Source organism: Lepisma saccharinum, chromosome 7 (genome assembly GCF_977018435.1).
Source record: "Lepisma saccharinum chromosome 7, izLepSacc3.1, whole genome shotgun sequence".
Taxonomy (NCBI): domain Eukaryota; kingdom Metazoa; phylum Arthropoda; class Insecta; order Zygentoma; family Lepismatidae; genus Lepisma; species Lepisma saccharinum.
Window position 1 is genome coordinate 74,574,152 of NC_139235.1, and position 17,874 is coordinate 74,592,025.

Below are 17,874 nucleotides of genomic sequence, written 5' to 3' on the forward strand. Positions count from 1 at the left end.
TCTGCCTAAAGTCTTAAAATATTCTAATATCAGGTTTTTTGTTCCACTTATTATTTCATTTTGAGGGTCTTCATGACCGAGTGCTTTGCATACTGCTCTATGAAACCGGAGACCCTATGTTCAATTGATTGATTGATTGATTGATTTGCTTTATTTTACTTCGCTTCTTGTGCCACTTTTGGCTAAGTTGCAAATATGGGGGAGGTCTCCCCAATGGCGCAGTCGCATCGTCGCCTTGTGATCAAGGGTTCCCGGGTTCGATACCCGGTGGAGGCACATAGTGGTTCGGATCCCATTTTAAACTGTAGGTCCAGTCCCGATTAGCCTTACTGTGCATAAAGTGAACTTCAAACACAAACTCAATTAATCAAACTCAATCAAATATGGGGATGAGTGACGATATGATGAAATTGATGAATGGACACTCACAAGTCCATGCACAGGCCAGGATTCAAACGCGGGACCCCTGACGTCGTAGCGCGATATGATAACCACTCTGCCACTGGGGCTGGCATCTATTTTCGAAGCTTAGGTAATATTCAAGAGCTTATTGTGTTCGTTCATTTTTTCTGGTCACTCCAACATTCGTCCTTATCGTTGAAAGTAAAGAAGAGGGATATAATATGGTCGTAAAAATAGCAAAGTTACCACTTTTTATATTTGTTTTAGAGATAATGACAAAATAGAGAAAAGAAACGAAAAAATGAACAACTTATTTACATTCATGAAGGAAATAAATCGCCAGCTCAGAACCTGATTTCTTGAGAGCTCAAAATGGACAACAAATATTTCTTCCGAGGCCGAATGACCACAGAAAGAAACGCTGTGCTAATTCCTTGATGACTCATGGTTAACATTGCTCTTCACGACTGACAGCTGTGCAGCTCTGCCTTATCTTGCATAGAGTTTAAGCATTGACGCTGCAGTGTTTCCAATTCAATATCGGTTTTTGGTTTTGTTTTTTTGTAAAAGGCGAGGCCTCAGTGAGGTCTTACTAAATATTTACACTGTACACACCCATTCGTTCCTTTCATACATGACACTATCTCAGCTCCCTTTAGCAGCATGTTATGAGCCTACGAACCGGAAGTTGTTGTGCTACAAGTATGGCGTCTGCGCGAAGACACTTCCTTCCGGTGGATAGCCCCACCACCGTCTATTGCGGGCGAGGTTCAGCGTACGCTGTTCTCTCAAAATCGAATGCATTTCGTAAGGCATTAAAGTCCCGTAGAAGAAGGTTCCATGCTTTCTCCTCCTTTTGTGTTGTGCCGTCAGTTCTTTTTTAATATTATTTATTTTTTACACTCCACTACATCCTTGTACGTCCATATTGACAAGGTTGATTAGTACATCTCTCAAATTCAGAGAAGTTTGCAGCCCGAATTATCTTCTTTTCCTACATGTTGATACTTTACCACATCACATTACTCTATGGGGTTCTTGATTGTCATTTGTTTTAGCCAACCAATCAGGTATAGTCTTACAAATTAATCTCGGATCAGTTGAACGGAATCTCCTGAACGTCGTCTTTCGTTGGTGCAATGCAAATCTTTAAACCAAGTTCATTTAGTGTGGATTAAAATTGATCTCGTTCATCTGAACTTCGAAATAATCGGCATTGGTGCACGCGGCCATGAGTCATTGCCCAAAAAGAAAAAAAGTTTGTCCTGCTATTAAACAAACAGGAAAACGGAAGCACTTAATGAACAAAGTTTTGGGACCACTTTCTGATAACGTCACTGTTCATTGCCTGAGCAGAATTTCTTGCCTTAGGGTTTATACTGATGGAACAAGGTGTTGCACATTCTTATTCAATATTCAATATAATTTCATTGTAAAGCAGGGGTATAGAAAACAAAATTATTAATGGTGTCTGCCAGTCAAGAAAGTCATGGTAGTCAAGAAAAAGTAAAGAAATTAACAAGTAGGTCAAGAAGTCAATAAAAAGGCAATAAATTATTCTTGTGGTCAAGAATTTTTGCTATCATAATGACTGATTGGTTGATTTAGTTTATTTTACTTCACTTTTTTCTGTCCCTTTGGCTAATCGCAGGGATGAGGATGAATGGTGGTAAGATAAGATGGATGAAGGGACAGTCACAAACATATAGGGACAACCGACACAAGCCCCACATAAGTTTATACTGGCTGTGAGTAGACGCCAAAGCCTCGCTTATCTGCCAAACACAGTTCAGGATGCATTAATACGAGAAAGCAGATCTAATTCTCTTCTTAAATTCAGCTTCAGTTTTTATCCCAACTGGCTCTTTGGTAGGGTTTTTCATTAAATAAATATTTATTTTCTTAATTACTCATTTTCAACTTTACCTAAGTAGGGGTCGAATAAATAGACATTAAGAAAAACGGAAAAAAGGTATAGAAAACTCCAGAAAAAGTCAAGAATTCTGGATGTGTTATCTTGGTAGACACCCTGGACACTACTCAAGATGAAACTTCTCGAACAATTTTCAATTACGGTAACTGCTGAATATTTGTTTGCCATTACAGGTCATAATTCAAATGTTGAGAGAGTACTTTCATTACCATCAGCACAACAGACTCACGAGAGAAATTATTTTTTCATGAAGTCTGTAAAATGTTTGTTTGGTGCTGGTACCTATAATTTCAAAGAGTTTGACTGTCCACTCTAACATAAATATAGTTTGGCTAAACCTGAAATTTTGATAGAAATTGTCTCCTCTGAGAAGTACCGCTTAAATCATGCAGTGAGAGGTGCATTGATTAGTATGATTGTAAGTTTTGAAATTTTGCATTTAAAAATTCATTAAGAATTCATTTTTTTTAAAACTGAAAAGTGTCACTTTTCAACTACTTTCTAAAGTGTTCTATAGAAATATGTATTATTTATTGAGAATGTTTTGTGTCCTACATTTTGACTTAATGTCCTACATTTTGGGACAGCATGTCCTGCATTTCCCTTACAGCGATCTGCTAACCCTAGCTACACATATGTGTTTAGTCAGCACCACTTGCACCTTACCATCAGGTTTGCCATGAACAGCGAGTATGCCAATAGTTGGGGGGATGAATGATGAATGAGCTACATTACCCGTAGTACAATCCCACGTGGTGATAGATGCGGGTTCTAGCGCGCAACGTGACGTCGTAACGCCTAGAGAATGATACGTGATTGGAGATGCGGGATATTCATTTATTTCAATTCGAAATAAATGAAAATTGGAAGGATAGGCAATGATACGAATGTAAGTGGTTTTCACGTTATGTAAGAAATCACCTTTTAAAATAAAGACAAGTCAAGTCTTCCCCTGTAAAATAGAGACAAGTCTTCCTGTATTTCAAGTCTTTCTGATTTTAATAATGTGTAGTAGTAATTAAATTTACTTCATTATTAGGATTAAACATCTTGTATAAGGTAAGTTGCAATATACCAAGAAATTCATCTTCAGCGCATTTACTCCTCCCCCCAACCTTTTCGTCTTTAGATGGCGGCTGCCGATAAGGGATAAATAAGCCCCTTCCGAAATCAAAATCTGGCTACCGGCCTGACCACCAGGGATCGAACCTTGAACTTTTCGATTGATTGATTAATTGAACTGGTCTTTTAAGTCCACTTTATGCACAGTAAGGCTAATCGGGACTGAACCTACAGTTTAAAGTGAGATCCGAACAACTATGTGCCTCCATCGGGAATCGAACCCGGGACCCCGTGTTGAACCTGCCGAACCAAAGACGAGAGCGTAATCATTTGAGGGTGTGGGAACTTTGCTTTATCCAGTGCCATCATATATTCAGTTTTGCACTGTTGCCAATACTTGTAAACCTGGTTCCAGGACTTTATATCTAAAACCACGGAAAATGATTTTATCTACTTCTCTATTTTCTTCCAGCAAATTTACAAATCTAAAGACTAATAACATTGTTCTTGGTGTATCAGCCATTAAGTTAATGAGTTTATTCTGCATTTAGTTTCCCGAATAATGGCTGTGGATTTTGCGAGAGTATATCCGTAGACTGTTGGGGGCTACAGAAGAAAATGATGTTCCTTTCCAATTTATTGATTGATTGAGTTGGTGTTTTAAGTCCACTTTATACACAGTAATGCAAATCGGGACTGGTTCTACAGTGTAAAGTGGGATCCGAACCACTATGAGCATCCACCGGGTATCGAACCCGGAATCCCTTGATTACAAGGCGACGATGCTACGATGCGCCACCGAGGAGGCCCTTGCTCCTTTTCTTTTAAGACTATATATATATATATATATATATATATATATATATATATATATATATATATATATATATATATATATTATATACGTATATATACATATATAATGTATGTGTACAGTATAGGCCTATATGGTGTATAAATAGTTTGTTAATTTATAATACTTTGAAAAAAAAATCTTACCTTTGGGTCCCCCAAACTGATCAACCTAGCTACGTCCTTGCTCTGCTCACAAAGAACACTCATGCGCAGGCTCGAACCTGGAACCCCTGACTTCGTAGTGTGTTATGTAACTATCCCACCATGTAGGTCGGCCATTGAAAGATGTAGGACAGCTTACTGGCTCAAATTATTATCAAACACGATGAAAATGTGATAGTGTTTCACAATTATTATTTCGGTTAGAAAGCGATAAAATCTGTAGTTTGATAGGGTTACACTAAGCATCTTATGGAGTGTAAATATCAATTTCAAATCTTATGAATCATTTCTCTATGCAAACGCATCAAATATGGTAAGCAACATAGGTGTGTGTTATGATATCCATTTTATAAAGGAAAAGTTAAGTTTTAACCCTGACTGTTTGCATGATATCGTTTCAATAGCATGTTATATATTGCTCTCAGAATTTTAAACGGCAGTAAAAATAAATGACATTTGCAACTACGAAGCTTACAATGGGATTGCATACATTAAGGACAGAAGATGCAATATTTTAATTGCTTGTAACATCGAAAGATAAATTAGAGGCGCAAATAGTGACTGAGAAAAGTTGCTTTCCTTGATGTCCTGTACACACTGTGAAAGTTGTCGATGTTATCAGGCGGCACCTTATGAATATAGGTTCAAGAAAATGACAAGTGGAAAAAGGCTGCAGTAAAATAAATACGATTAAAAATCTCTCAAATTATGTTATATTTATTTTCTTATATTTATAATATTACATTGTGTCTGTAGCAGACGTTGTCTGTTAAAGTACCTCAGGCACAACCTAATTTTTTGACAAATAATTATGTTAACTCTTCTGCTATGGAGTGGATTCTCCTAATTTTATTCATATATCTTAAGCCATTGTGTGACTGGCAGAAATTAGTATCAGAATAAAAATCCCTGATATTTGGGGTTTGTACTCTTCTGCTCAAAAAGTGGTGACGATAAGCGGCCCAGAGACCTCGTGCCGCGGAAATGGGGTAAGGCGGAGGCCCCTTATATCGTTCGGTTTCGTACCATAGTCATTAAGGAAGGTATTTTTCATATGTAAAGAGGATACAGCATTTCCCTCTATAACACTTGAAATATTAATGATGACAATGTAATCCAAGAAGTCGCTGATCAATCAAGGGATTCCTATTTGTTTGTCAGGTGTCAAACACATGTATTTCAACAACACAATATTTTGCAAAATGGTTAACGTAGGCAAAGATTGTCTGAAGTGATGCAAGAGTCTTTCATCTGAAGCAAATAGAATCCATGGTGGAGTAAGGGACCCATGTTTTAATGTTTTAGCAAGTAGGCCTAAAAAAAATATTATAAATGTTTACACAATTCATCAAAGTGTAGATAATATGTAACCATAATTATTTAATTAATTCTATTTTTCTTGCCTAACACAACACAATGGTGTTCTTGGATTCTCGTTAGATTCCTTTGTGCGTAAAAATCTTGCATACTGGAAACTAGAGGGAACCTTTTTATGCACGATTTATAAACGTCTTCCTTAATCAGTTCTGCAGAGAAGCCCAAAGCTGTTGGTACATATTAATCGTCTATTAACATTATTGACCTGTAAATATAACGTAGATACAGTCCCGATTAGCCTATTTATGTTCAACTTTATCTTTGTATTCTTTGGTAGTCCGGAAAGGTCATTTTCGAAATATTGTTATTTGATGTTGCTCGAACTTTTTTTGTTCGTTGGAGTTTCAAGATATCATCCCTTTCCTGTTACTTATCACTTTTGGAGGAGGGGGAGGGGGGCATCTTCCAATGCAACACAATATATTAAAAATTTGCCCCCTCTAGGATTGACTTCGCCCCCCTACTAAAAATTCCTGGCTACGGGCCTGCGTCACAGAGAAACTGGCTCTGGCGGGATTGTAAACACGAGAGCTGGAAAAAAAGAAGAAGAAAAAGGTCTGTAGGACCTTCAAAAGCGGGCCAAACCTGAATCAGATCCGCGAGCAGTTTGGCCATCGGGGTAATGGTTGCGGTCGTAAACTTGGGAACATTATGACAGTGAGTGAGTCCTAACTCAAGGTTACCCCCCTCCTCCTCGAAGCCAATGCGTCGCTATTTTTCCACAGAAGTTTTGAAACTGAAACCTGCGAAGATTGATATAACAGCTACTGAAGTGAACCACGAAAGCTCAATTGATCATGATAATTAGAGACAGTGGTGTAGTGGCCACCCGTCAATGCAGGGTGTGGCGAGGTGTAGAACCAGCCCCGCAATATTCGTTCTCTCTCTCTGCTTCTGAAATTTTATATAGCTTAGAAATTCAACAGGAAGTGTCGCTTATGAAATAATTTAATTTACGAGACAGAAATCTGGTTTCCAGTAACATATGATACATCTTCGATAATAAGCAGGGGCGTTCTGGTTCGGCCAGAGGGGCCCGGCTAACTTAACATATGTGTCCCCTCCGAAATGCAGAATTAACTTCCTTGCTCGCAGCTGAACATCTATAGGAAAAATCCCATAGGCTATCTCATAACTAAACCTCGGATTTTTAGGTTCTAAAAATTGTGCTTTTAGGTTCCTAAAATAGGCTCGAAAAATCCTGAAGTAGGTTAAAAAAAACAAAATTTCTGAATATTGCTGATTAGGTATAGTCACCGGCAATGAAAATGGGACACATATATCCTGAAATATGCACTATCTTGCATAACGTTATGTGTGTTGCCTAACCCTACGGCGATGGCAGAACTTAACATTGGAAATTTGCTATTAAAATCCACTCATCGCCGTATAGTTAGGCACCAATCTGTTTTCATGTTATCCACAGTCAAACTCTGCAATTTTGTCTGTGAGGATCATCTTATATTCTGAAAATCTTTCAACAAAAATATAGTGAGTGGTGCAAACTTCAATGCTGAAATGTTAGTTTGCAAGCCGTGAATGCCACAAAGCATGGAAGTGACATGAAAGTGAAGACCACGCAGATCAAACCACTTTGTATTGCACAGGTAACAGTGGAACCAGAAATTTTGCTTTGTTCATAGCTTTGAAAAATCACCATGGACTTGGAGGAAGGGAAATTGACAGAGAGTATGTTTCAAACACGTTCGTCATTGAATTTTCTCGTGACCAAACAAAGCAAATGCCTCTGTGTGACATAAAAGTCTGTAAAACCTTTAATAATACATAAAAACCTAAAAAAAAGTTTGATTTAGACACATAAACCTAAAATAGGTTCTAACAAGCAAAATAGGTTTTTTAGGCACTATAAAACTTCATCAGTTGTTGAGTTTTTTTAACGAAACGCTGACATAACTTATTATTTCTTGCATACCTGTGAAGGAAAAAATAGGTTAAAAACCTAAAATCCGACGTCTACTCATAACTTTGTAGCTACTCAGTTTGTGGTGAGCGTATGCATAAAATGTCTACAGTTATGAATCCAGTATAGAAAGATTCAGTTACTCAACCAGTCGTTGCTTTGTTGCTGCACAATATAAAGAATGAAATTTGATAAATCATGAACTTTTATCACTAATTTTAATTTTACGTGTGGTATTTGAATGCAACTTCACATCAAATATTTTCAAGATGGCTCTAAGCCTTTTTATATTCAAATAAGAGCTGAAAAAAATTCTCAAATAGTTTACACCTGTTCCATGTTACTTCAAAGTGGTCCCAAAACTCAGTAGGATGTGGAGTCAAATTATCCCTTTGCCCTAAGGGTTCACAGTGTATTGGTTAAATGTTACCATTATTTGGGGGCATTTTGTGAAGTTCATTTTAATTCCATATTGAAATTCTGTGGACATTTCCTTCTTTCCAGTGTGTTTTTATGATCTACAGTGCTCGAAGTGGAAACTCCTATAGCTGGTATGCTTGGTCGAGGAGGGTCTTTGTGTAGATCAGCATGGAGACAATGAAGAAGTGGGGGATGCTTATGCAAATTATCCTAGCAGGAGGGGATGGTTAATGGAAATTTACATAACTGGGGGAAAAGCACCCCCCTGCACTCCTTCTCCACACCCACAACTCCAGCACTGATGATCTATTAATATAAAAAGGTCTTGTTTCATGAAATATATCGAAAAGAAATGTTATTGTTGAAATTATTATTAATAATGTGGAAGTCCAGTATTATTAAAATTGAAATCCTTTTCGGAATTCAGTCATTCCGATCGACTTTCATTGAGTGACGAATTTTCAGTGAATGAAGTCCCATCACCACCCTATTACCCATCTTTCAAAGCTGGAGTCCGCCATATTTACATCTACTAGATTGCAATTGATCTTGTGATGCTGGGTTAACACTGGAAATCTAGAGGTCCAGTTCAACCCCCAAAACAGAAATGAGCACTTTGTTGAATACATTAGTTACTATTAGTATTAGAAGGCTAATGTGAGGGGATTACTTTATATCATACATTTTAGTCCGATGAGAAGGTCCGGAAAAAATGCAGATGGATACCTCAAAAATTTTTAGATCCAATTTGTGCAATTGAAAACAATATTGATTTAATAGTGCACAATTAATTTCACTGGATGCCATGGCATTCTCTCTTTTACAACTTTTTTTAGATCATTCGGCCCCATTGGCTGACTCCCGCCACCCTTTGAACTTGAAAACAAGAAAAGCAGATAATGCGAGTGAAACAAGCAAGAAAATTTTACAAAATGAATTTTTATTTGCATAAAATTTGAAATCGAAGGGGTAATTGCTCGCAATGATCCCCTGCCCCCTCCCCCCCCCCGTAGTTTAGTCACTGTATAATGCAGACATATTTAAGCAATACTTTAGGCTCACTGCCATTGTTAGTCAACCTTAATCTGCACAGTTGCTCGACTAACCTTGTGTTAATGCGAATACCATGGACCCTTCCCCCTTCCATCCAAACCGATTCTAAAGGCATAAGAGGTAATGTTTTATTTCAACCCTATCGCAGCGATCACCCACATGTAGGTAGAAAACCTATACATAATAACCAAAACTAAAAATCAATAACAAGTCAATCAAACGATAGTTTAAATTGGGATCCAAACCACTATGTGCCTCCACCAGGTATTGAATCCGGGACTCCTAGATTACAAGGCGAAAACGTATTCATTACGCAATCGAGAAGGCAATTATAAATATCTGATACATAAAAAAATATCAAATAAATTCCTTTATATGTATTTAATACGAATGTATTTTATATATTTAGTAATTTACTTTTATATTTAATAACATTATAAATATTAATCATATAGGCTCTTTCTTCTCAGTTGCTTGGTAGAAAATTTGAAAAAATATAACCTGTTTAACTCTACTATCCTCTAATTTTCATGCACATACATAATATATATGTATAGTTTGTGTATGTCTGTGTGGACCACAATCTTCTTGCCCCCACCTAAAAAAACATCAATCTTCAATGATTTCGCACCCTGGTAGGGTATGTAGCTGCCTGGCAAAGTCCTCATTCCGTAAATTCACGAACTGCATGAAATCAGAAAACGAAATATATTCCCCCCTTCGTTTTCAGAAAACCTGTTTCACAACCCACCCCCGTCCTTTTTGTGCTGAAGGAAACTCCAGTGGGACAATGAATCCCCCCCCCCTATTTACTGCGAGCAGTAAAAGAAGATGGCCACGCCATCTATTGACCACCGACGGAACTGCAATTTCCAAACGTAGCAAGGTTTAAATGTAGCTTCCACTTCTATTACCTAACTTTTCTATGGTTAACACTATGCCATCGGAGAGGCGCCTTATATTTATATATATAGCCTATATATATAGCTATACACATACATACACAGGATGTCTCAATAAACTGTCACACAACATACAGTACAGTGTACAACTGTACAGTTCATTTTCAAAAACAGAATTTGTCTCGGGTTTGATATGCAGGAGGCACATTGTGGTTCGGATCACACTCTAATCTTGGTAAGCCTGTCTATGCATAAAGTGAATTTAACCCTAGAAAGCTAAGGCTTCGTCAAATTGACGATGCATAAATACAAAAACGTATCTCCACCCTTTTTTACCACATGATGCACTTGGTACCCTCAGTACCTTCAATTGGCCTTGAACTGTGGAAGGAGTGATACTGTCTGAATTGAATTGCTGTCCAGTTGACGAATTATCTGCATAGTCGTTCTGACGAAGCATTAGCTTCATTTAACCAAAGTTGCCACATCCATTTTTTTCTCAACAAGAAAGAAACAAATGTATTTTGCAAAACAAAACTAAAAACTGTGGTTTTGTTGCTTTAGACAACTCACGGCACAACATTCTTCTATCAAACTTCCAAATAACCTGTGCTGCAATAACCATGTAAGATAAAAGAGGATGACAAAAATGTGATGCAACCATTGTTCCAAAGCAATGTGTGGAGACTGCCAATCAAATTGCGGTTTTAAATGTAACGATGAACGTTAAATCATGTCAAATCTTTTATGTTTGTTACTATAATACTATCAGAAGCAAAGTATGTTAGTAGCCATTTTAAAATGCCAATAAAACTCTTCCTATAAAGCAAAAGAGTAAAGTCGTCAAATGACTATGCCTTAGTTTTAGTGTTACTCATTTTCCACCTTAGCTTTCTAGGGTTAAAACAAACTTTAAAGAATGAGGCATAAATTCCATTCCTTAAAACAAAGCACAAAGTGGAATAAAAAATAATAGCAATGGACTCGACTCTTGGCTGTACAGTCCTACTGCTGTCTAAGAAGTGACACAAGTGTGTGTAAAAAGGGGAAAAATGTTGATGTCTGTTGATCTGTAGTAGTGACAGCTAGTTTACTTCAACAGCAGGTTCAAGCATAGGAGATTCACATTGTACTGGGTTTTACTACCACTGGGAGCACGTTTCAGTTCAAAATTATACCAAATATAATCAATGCACCTCCTAGTTCATATGCACATGATACAGACTTAAGATTTTGCTTAAATTTATTTTCAATCAGTGCTTCCACTTACATCCACTTCTCATCACAAGGGCAAAAACAAGTTTCAGTCACTCCATGTCAGGAAATATTACAGTGCATAACAGAGGCGTGGCATGTATGTAAACGGTGTTACCAAAGGTAACAGCAAAATGTGAAGAATTAAAAGTTGTTTCAATAAAATAAGAACATTGTTAAATGCGTTAACCAACAGCATTGCCGTCGAGTACATATTGCAGAGGACATTTCTTCTGCAGCCGAAAGAAGCGAAGAGGGAGGCCGTTCCGCTACTCTGAAGAGGAAAAAAGGGGAGAGGATGCCAATGCAAGGGAAGAGAAGAGTGGGGGACAACTTTGGGACAGTGCACTTCGGGATTATTCATGTGCCTATTCAGGGGCCCAGTTTCCGGAACGGGCCAGTGTTTTCACATTCGATTAGCAGAAAAGAGCTAAATCCAGCCTAAAACGGGGATACTATTTCTCTGAAACAACTACAGCTAGACTTCAAAGCCAAGGCTGGATTTAACTACAACTGAAACCGGTTAGGTAATAGACGAAAAGATAGTTCCTTGGTGTGATTCGTGACTTGGCCAAACCTTGCTCCAAAATATTATGTTGGCAACAGTTGTACAAAACAGCTGGACTTCCCTTCCACAATTTGAGTGTTGCTGAAGGAGCGGAATTCTCTCGTCTACTCACCCCACAAATGTCAAACTGACCCGAGAAATGTGTGGTTCTTCTTCTTCCCTTTCCACTTCAATTGCAAAACAGAGATAAAGAATTCACAAGGCTCGACCACTACTCATTGGATTTTCGTAGTAACTGTCTCATGAGAGGTAGTTCTTGCTAGGAGTGTTTGTGGCTAAATCACTGAGCAGATTGCAAAAAAAGAACGAAATGAACAAAAATCTAGGTTGAAGGCATGCTTTTTTTTCAAAAAAGGGGGAGAGTAGATGATAACATCTAGCAGAACAATTGTCATGCTGATGTCCGGTAACACTTTTGAAAAAGTTACGCCACGCCACTGGTGTACAAGCTTTTTAACTAAGGCACATAGAGCTTGGCATATAAACTTCAAATAACTTAATATTTATTCTCGTATGGAAACTTATTGAAGGAAAGTTGAAGTTAAGCAGCAATAAATTGCAGTGGTAAACTTATTTCCTTAAGCCTACTTTACACTATGCCAGTGACTACTACATCAGTTGGATAGTAGCTGAATATGTGATCAGTAGGGAACGGATTTCAAGGTCCAGCACCTTTCCAAAAATATAGTTTTCATACCGGTCGTTTGAGATATGTATTTTAGGACATGAAAGCAAGGAAAATGAACACACTTTGTTGACCTTTTCATGAGATTAGCACATGTAACTTCTTTTTACCTCCTCTTTGATGCTTCAGCACCATTTTCCATCTTTTTCTTTCATGTATTGTTAAAAAATTGGGACAGAAAAATAAATTATTTTCACTCTTCTTGAGCAGCTACATAAAATCCTATAGTCTCTTTTTGTAGAGCACAACGAGAGCTATAAAGTTGTATAATATAATCATTGCAGCCCCAATAGTTCCCAAGATAATGTAGCAAAACCTGCAAGAGAAAACCCAAACTTCAACATAACCTATTCGGCAGAACCACAGTTCTCTGTGCGGTCCGTGTGCATTTTATGCAGAAGGTGCAGAAAGAGAGGGCATTGAATAAAGGCATTTTATCAGCACCTTTTTGAAAACATTTTCAGAACCTTTATTTTCCTTTCCCAACCATAATTTTGCACCTTAAAATCCTTTCCGTAGTGATCAGCTTCCAGCTACTAGAGAGACAGTTGAAGGTGGATGAACTGTCATAATGTCCAAGGCAAAAACAGTTTTAACTCAAAAGGGAAATTTGATTAGTTCTGAATAATATGTAGAATGCATGCTTTATGTTCATTTTATTCAATAACATGAACTGTTATGATGCACTCCGGGCTTCAAGATTCCCATACTCAGGATAAACACAAATCCCCAAAATTTTCATTTTGTGATCTATTTGTGTGAACTTTGCAGTTTGATCCTCATTTCAACATTGCAACATAATTCAAAAGCTACCACTCAAAAATTAAAACCCAACTATTAGTACGCAACCACTGGCAGGGGTGTTTACAGGAAAGTCACCGACATGGGCTTCAGGATCAATAGTGGGGAAATGCCCGTTCCCAGTCAAAACAAACATGTTTGATTTCAATGGCCTGGACAGCTGCTGCCACATTGGCTTGCCCAGCGACTGGTATTTGTGTACATATTATCAGGCACCGGCTTCCAGTGAGACATCCTGTATATTAATTTATTTAAGTATAGATAAAGATTCCAGTTGACAAGAAATACTTTTTGCTCTTCTGAACTTCTTAAGAGAGACCAAATTCTAGATAATGGTAAAGCATTGATGTTTGAGATTTAGCACATGAAAATATTGTGCACAATTCTAATTTCCTCAAATATCCAGCTATCAGTGTTGATAAGCAATGAAGATAGTTGACATTAATATGCATAGCCCTAACAAGACACAGTTCTATACGACGCACGCTTATAGAAGCGATATCGGGCGGGGCCACGCAGAGGGTGTGCGTGGCGATCAGCCAATGGCAGGAGTGCAACGTTGTACGGTTAGGAGACTGCGGCGCGGAAGTTAAAAGTCGTGTTCTGTATTTTTCTTGCGCGCAAGAAGTTTTCATAAAACTCACCACTTTAAGGTTCATCATAAGATGGGGAAAGACATTTTGAACCTGACTGTCCAAGTCCCATGAATTTCCGTCACCTACAGCCGGAGTAATCGTTCCTTGAAGAAACTAGGGAAACATCACCTTTCATTTTCTTCCGCCTGTTTTTTTTTTTTCGTTGCCACCATGTTGACGCAGCTGAGTTGTTGTGTCTAGGGAAAACCGTGGGTGTTGAATTTGCCTCGATATAAACAATGACCCTTCATTGTTCTGGGCGTTCTCGAACATTGAAAAAGTCTGGGTCACTTTGAGTTAAGCATTTTCATAGCAAAGCCTGTGTAAAATTATTCGCTTATCGTTCACTCGTGTGCCACAAAGAAGTTTGTGAAAAGATTAAATACAGCCCTTTCGTGCAATAGCGTGTGTTCCATCTGTTTTTTTTAAATTTTATTTTAAATAATGTCACTCTCGAAACCTGGCACCAGGAGTACAGGCACTAAGGGTACAATAATACATTCACAAGGGAGAAATATTATTTTTAAAGTGAATTCGTACTTCAAGGAATTGGCGTCGGAAGAAGTGCGTGCTGAAACAGTGTTTTCACATAGTAGAGAACTTGCGGCTAAAGCGTGTCGTGTAAGTGTTCATACTGTGTCGCGTATTGTAAAACAGGGTAAAACATCTACCACAGAAATCGGTGAACCCCTATTTACATCTCCTGGGAAGCATGCCAGAAAACAGAAAAGTGTTACTAGCTTAGATGACTTCGAAAAAGATGTACTCCGTCGTACAATATTTGAAATGTATGACAACGGCGAATATCCTTCTATCAAGAAACTTGTGCGTGCGTCATGAGGGAAAGAATTAATTACACTGGTTCCTCTACTTCTATGGGGTTAATACTAAAACGCTTGGGCTTCAAATATAAAATAAACAACAATGGACGTAAATTTATATTAGAAAGGGGTGATATAGTTGCCGCGAGAATTAAATTTTTGAGAACAATGCACAACATGAGCGCGGCTGGTGATACTCTTCGCACGTCGAAAAGCTTCAGGAAGAGGATTTTCACAATGAAGTGGCCCGAGACAGCATAGTGCAAAATCTAATCATTAACTTCCAAGAGAGTGACTCTGAAATGAGTGACACGGAGACCGAGGTAGACGACGAGAGCGGTGATGAATAAATACCTTCAAGCTTCTTTCAGGTATGGGTTTCTCGTATATGCTACAGTGATATGATATTATAATCCTGTGTAGAAATATTCACTATATTATTTCACTGTACTCATAGTCATATATACTGTGCATGCATTATCAAAATAATGGACACATCGCGAATTTTCTGTCCTACCCTTGCGCTAGCAGTTAGTTTGGCAACAGGGCAGTAGCACTGGCTGGGTATTGGCCGAACTCATGTTCGTTCTAAAAGCGTACGCCGTATAGTTATGCAAAACTATAGTATTGTTGAAATCCAAGATAAGTACGGATTTTTCTGGTTTTGTTGCATCTGTTTCATTATCATCATATTTCCTAGCTGGACAAATGTCAAGTAAAAGTTGACTAAAGGAAGAAAAACTCAAACCATGTAAAATACAGGGTGATTATAAAGTCTTGATCTATTTTTGAAGAAAATAGATTGGATTAGAAAAAATGTATTGAACGAACTCCTGAGTACACAAAAACACAATCAACATTGAAACAAAATATATTGGACATAAAACCATCGGGAATCAACATGGATGTTTGAGTAAACTGGGTTTTAACAGTTTTAAGTTTTAACTTTCACATGTTTTCGAGGGTTTTACATGAAGGAAGAAATAGAAAATCGAAAGCTTCATTTAGGCATGGGCAAGTTTTTAACTACTTTTTTACCAATTGAATCCTTTTACCATATTCCTTGTCCGACGTAAATTGACGCGACATGGAATACTGATACGTGCCAAGGAAAAGCCTGAAGAAGGGGGCAGTAAGACCCCAAAAACGTTGCTTTTATAAACGGAGTATTCTCACATTACGTAAGTAAACAATTTTTATATTTTTTTAAAATACTTATTGTTGATAAGTGGTGTGCGGAAGAATCCATGAAAGTGTCACCTCAACGTACTTCCACATGAGCACCCTGCATGAATCCCAACGACGCACTGTTTCACCAAACACCTTTGAGACCATTGTCAGCATCATGTTGAGCAGAGCATGCTGGATACGTTAACGTAGGTGTTGAAGAGAGGTGCTTTACCCTGTCCACCTGACTTTATGTAGCCCCACACAAAAAAGTCAAGAGATCTCGAGATCATAGTGCCCACATGCGTTGGGATCCCCTGCCAATCCACCTACGTGGCAACGTAACATCCAAGTATGCATGAACAGTTTCTCTGAAGTGGAGTGGGGCTCCAACCACGGTTCCCAAGATGCCATCCTGCTTCAACTGTGGTTGGAGGAACAATTGCAGCATATCGAGATATGCATTGCCTGTCACTGTGTCCTGAGAAGAAGAACGGGCTGTATACCTTGGACTTTGTGAACCCCAACCACACATTTGCTTTGGGGGTTTCGTTCCCATTGGAGGACCACTGTGGCTGTCCATTGCCCCACACTCTGCAGTTGTGTCGGTTGACAATTATACACACGTGGAATGTGGCTTCATCACTAAACACGTGTTCCATCAAATTGTCCTCCTGCACTGCCTGTACCAGCTCTGCACACACATTGCTTCGTGACAAGTATAGCCCTTCCTTTGTAACTTGTGCAACACCAGGTAGTACGACTGTCTTTGTAGGGTGTAATGAATTATCTTCCATACAGTTGGTTGTGGTACAGACAGTTCCCGGCTTAGCCATCTTTTTCATGCTTTTGGGCTTCTGGTGATGGCATCTTCTACCCGTTGCATGGGTAGGCCACACCCATTCGAGCAACACAACTTTCTTTCACGGGATTTCATAATTATAATGTTTTACAATCGGGTCATTCTTTTTGAAACACTGTGTATAAAATCATGTTGCTGAAGTGATCAGCTACATTGGTTTTCTGGTTCAGATTTTTATCTCTGTTTTTAATATGTTGATGACACATGGTGTGAAATACCACCTTTTAAAATAAAGTTTACTCACTTGCTATCATTTAGTTATATTCTCTTGATTGATTGAATTGACTTATTTTACTTCGTGTTTCTGCCTGTTTCGGCTAATTGCAAAGATGAGAATAACGATGTTATTTTTATCTCGGGAGACATGATCTTGTTATCGGATAATACAATCAGTATGTGGGAGAAGAATCGTGAAGCTATGTCAACTGCATTGAAGCAGAAACATTAGATGTTGGAGCATGCCATGGATGATTTCCATCACAGATTATCTGATTGTCAGACTAAATGGTGGTCACCTGCAGCATAATTTTCAAAACACGAAAGTCACTTTGACTGACTCTGCATATTTCGCAAATGGCAATGTGTAAGGGTATGTATATATATGTATATATATAAAACATAATTATTTTTGTTGAACTTGAAAAGCCCATTTTTATGCCACAGCAATACTTTCTTGCTAATTGAAGGGTTCAGGTGTAAAACATGGTAAGTGACATTTTGGTCATTTCCGAGTTCATGAAGAAAAAAGGTTATTAGAAGCTATACTGTAGATAAATTGTTTTCGTGTTGTGTTTACCAATTTCACAAGGCTTCACCGAGTCCAATGCAAATTGTATGACATGGCAATTCACTTGAAAATTGAAGGATGGGACATTTTACTTTGCAACTCAAAAATGACCCAAGCCTTTCAATTGTGAATATAAGTAGATGGGATTGATGAAGAAACAGTGGAACTCCAATTTTACATTCCTGGATTTTACATTTTCCCACATTA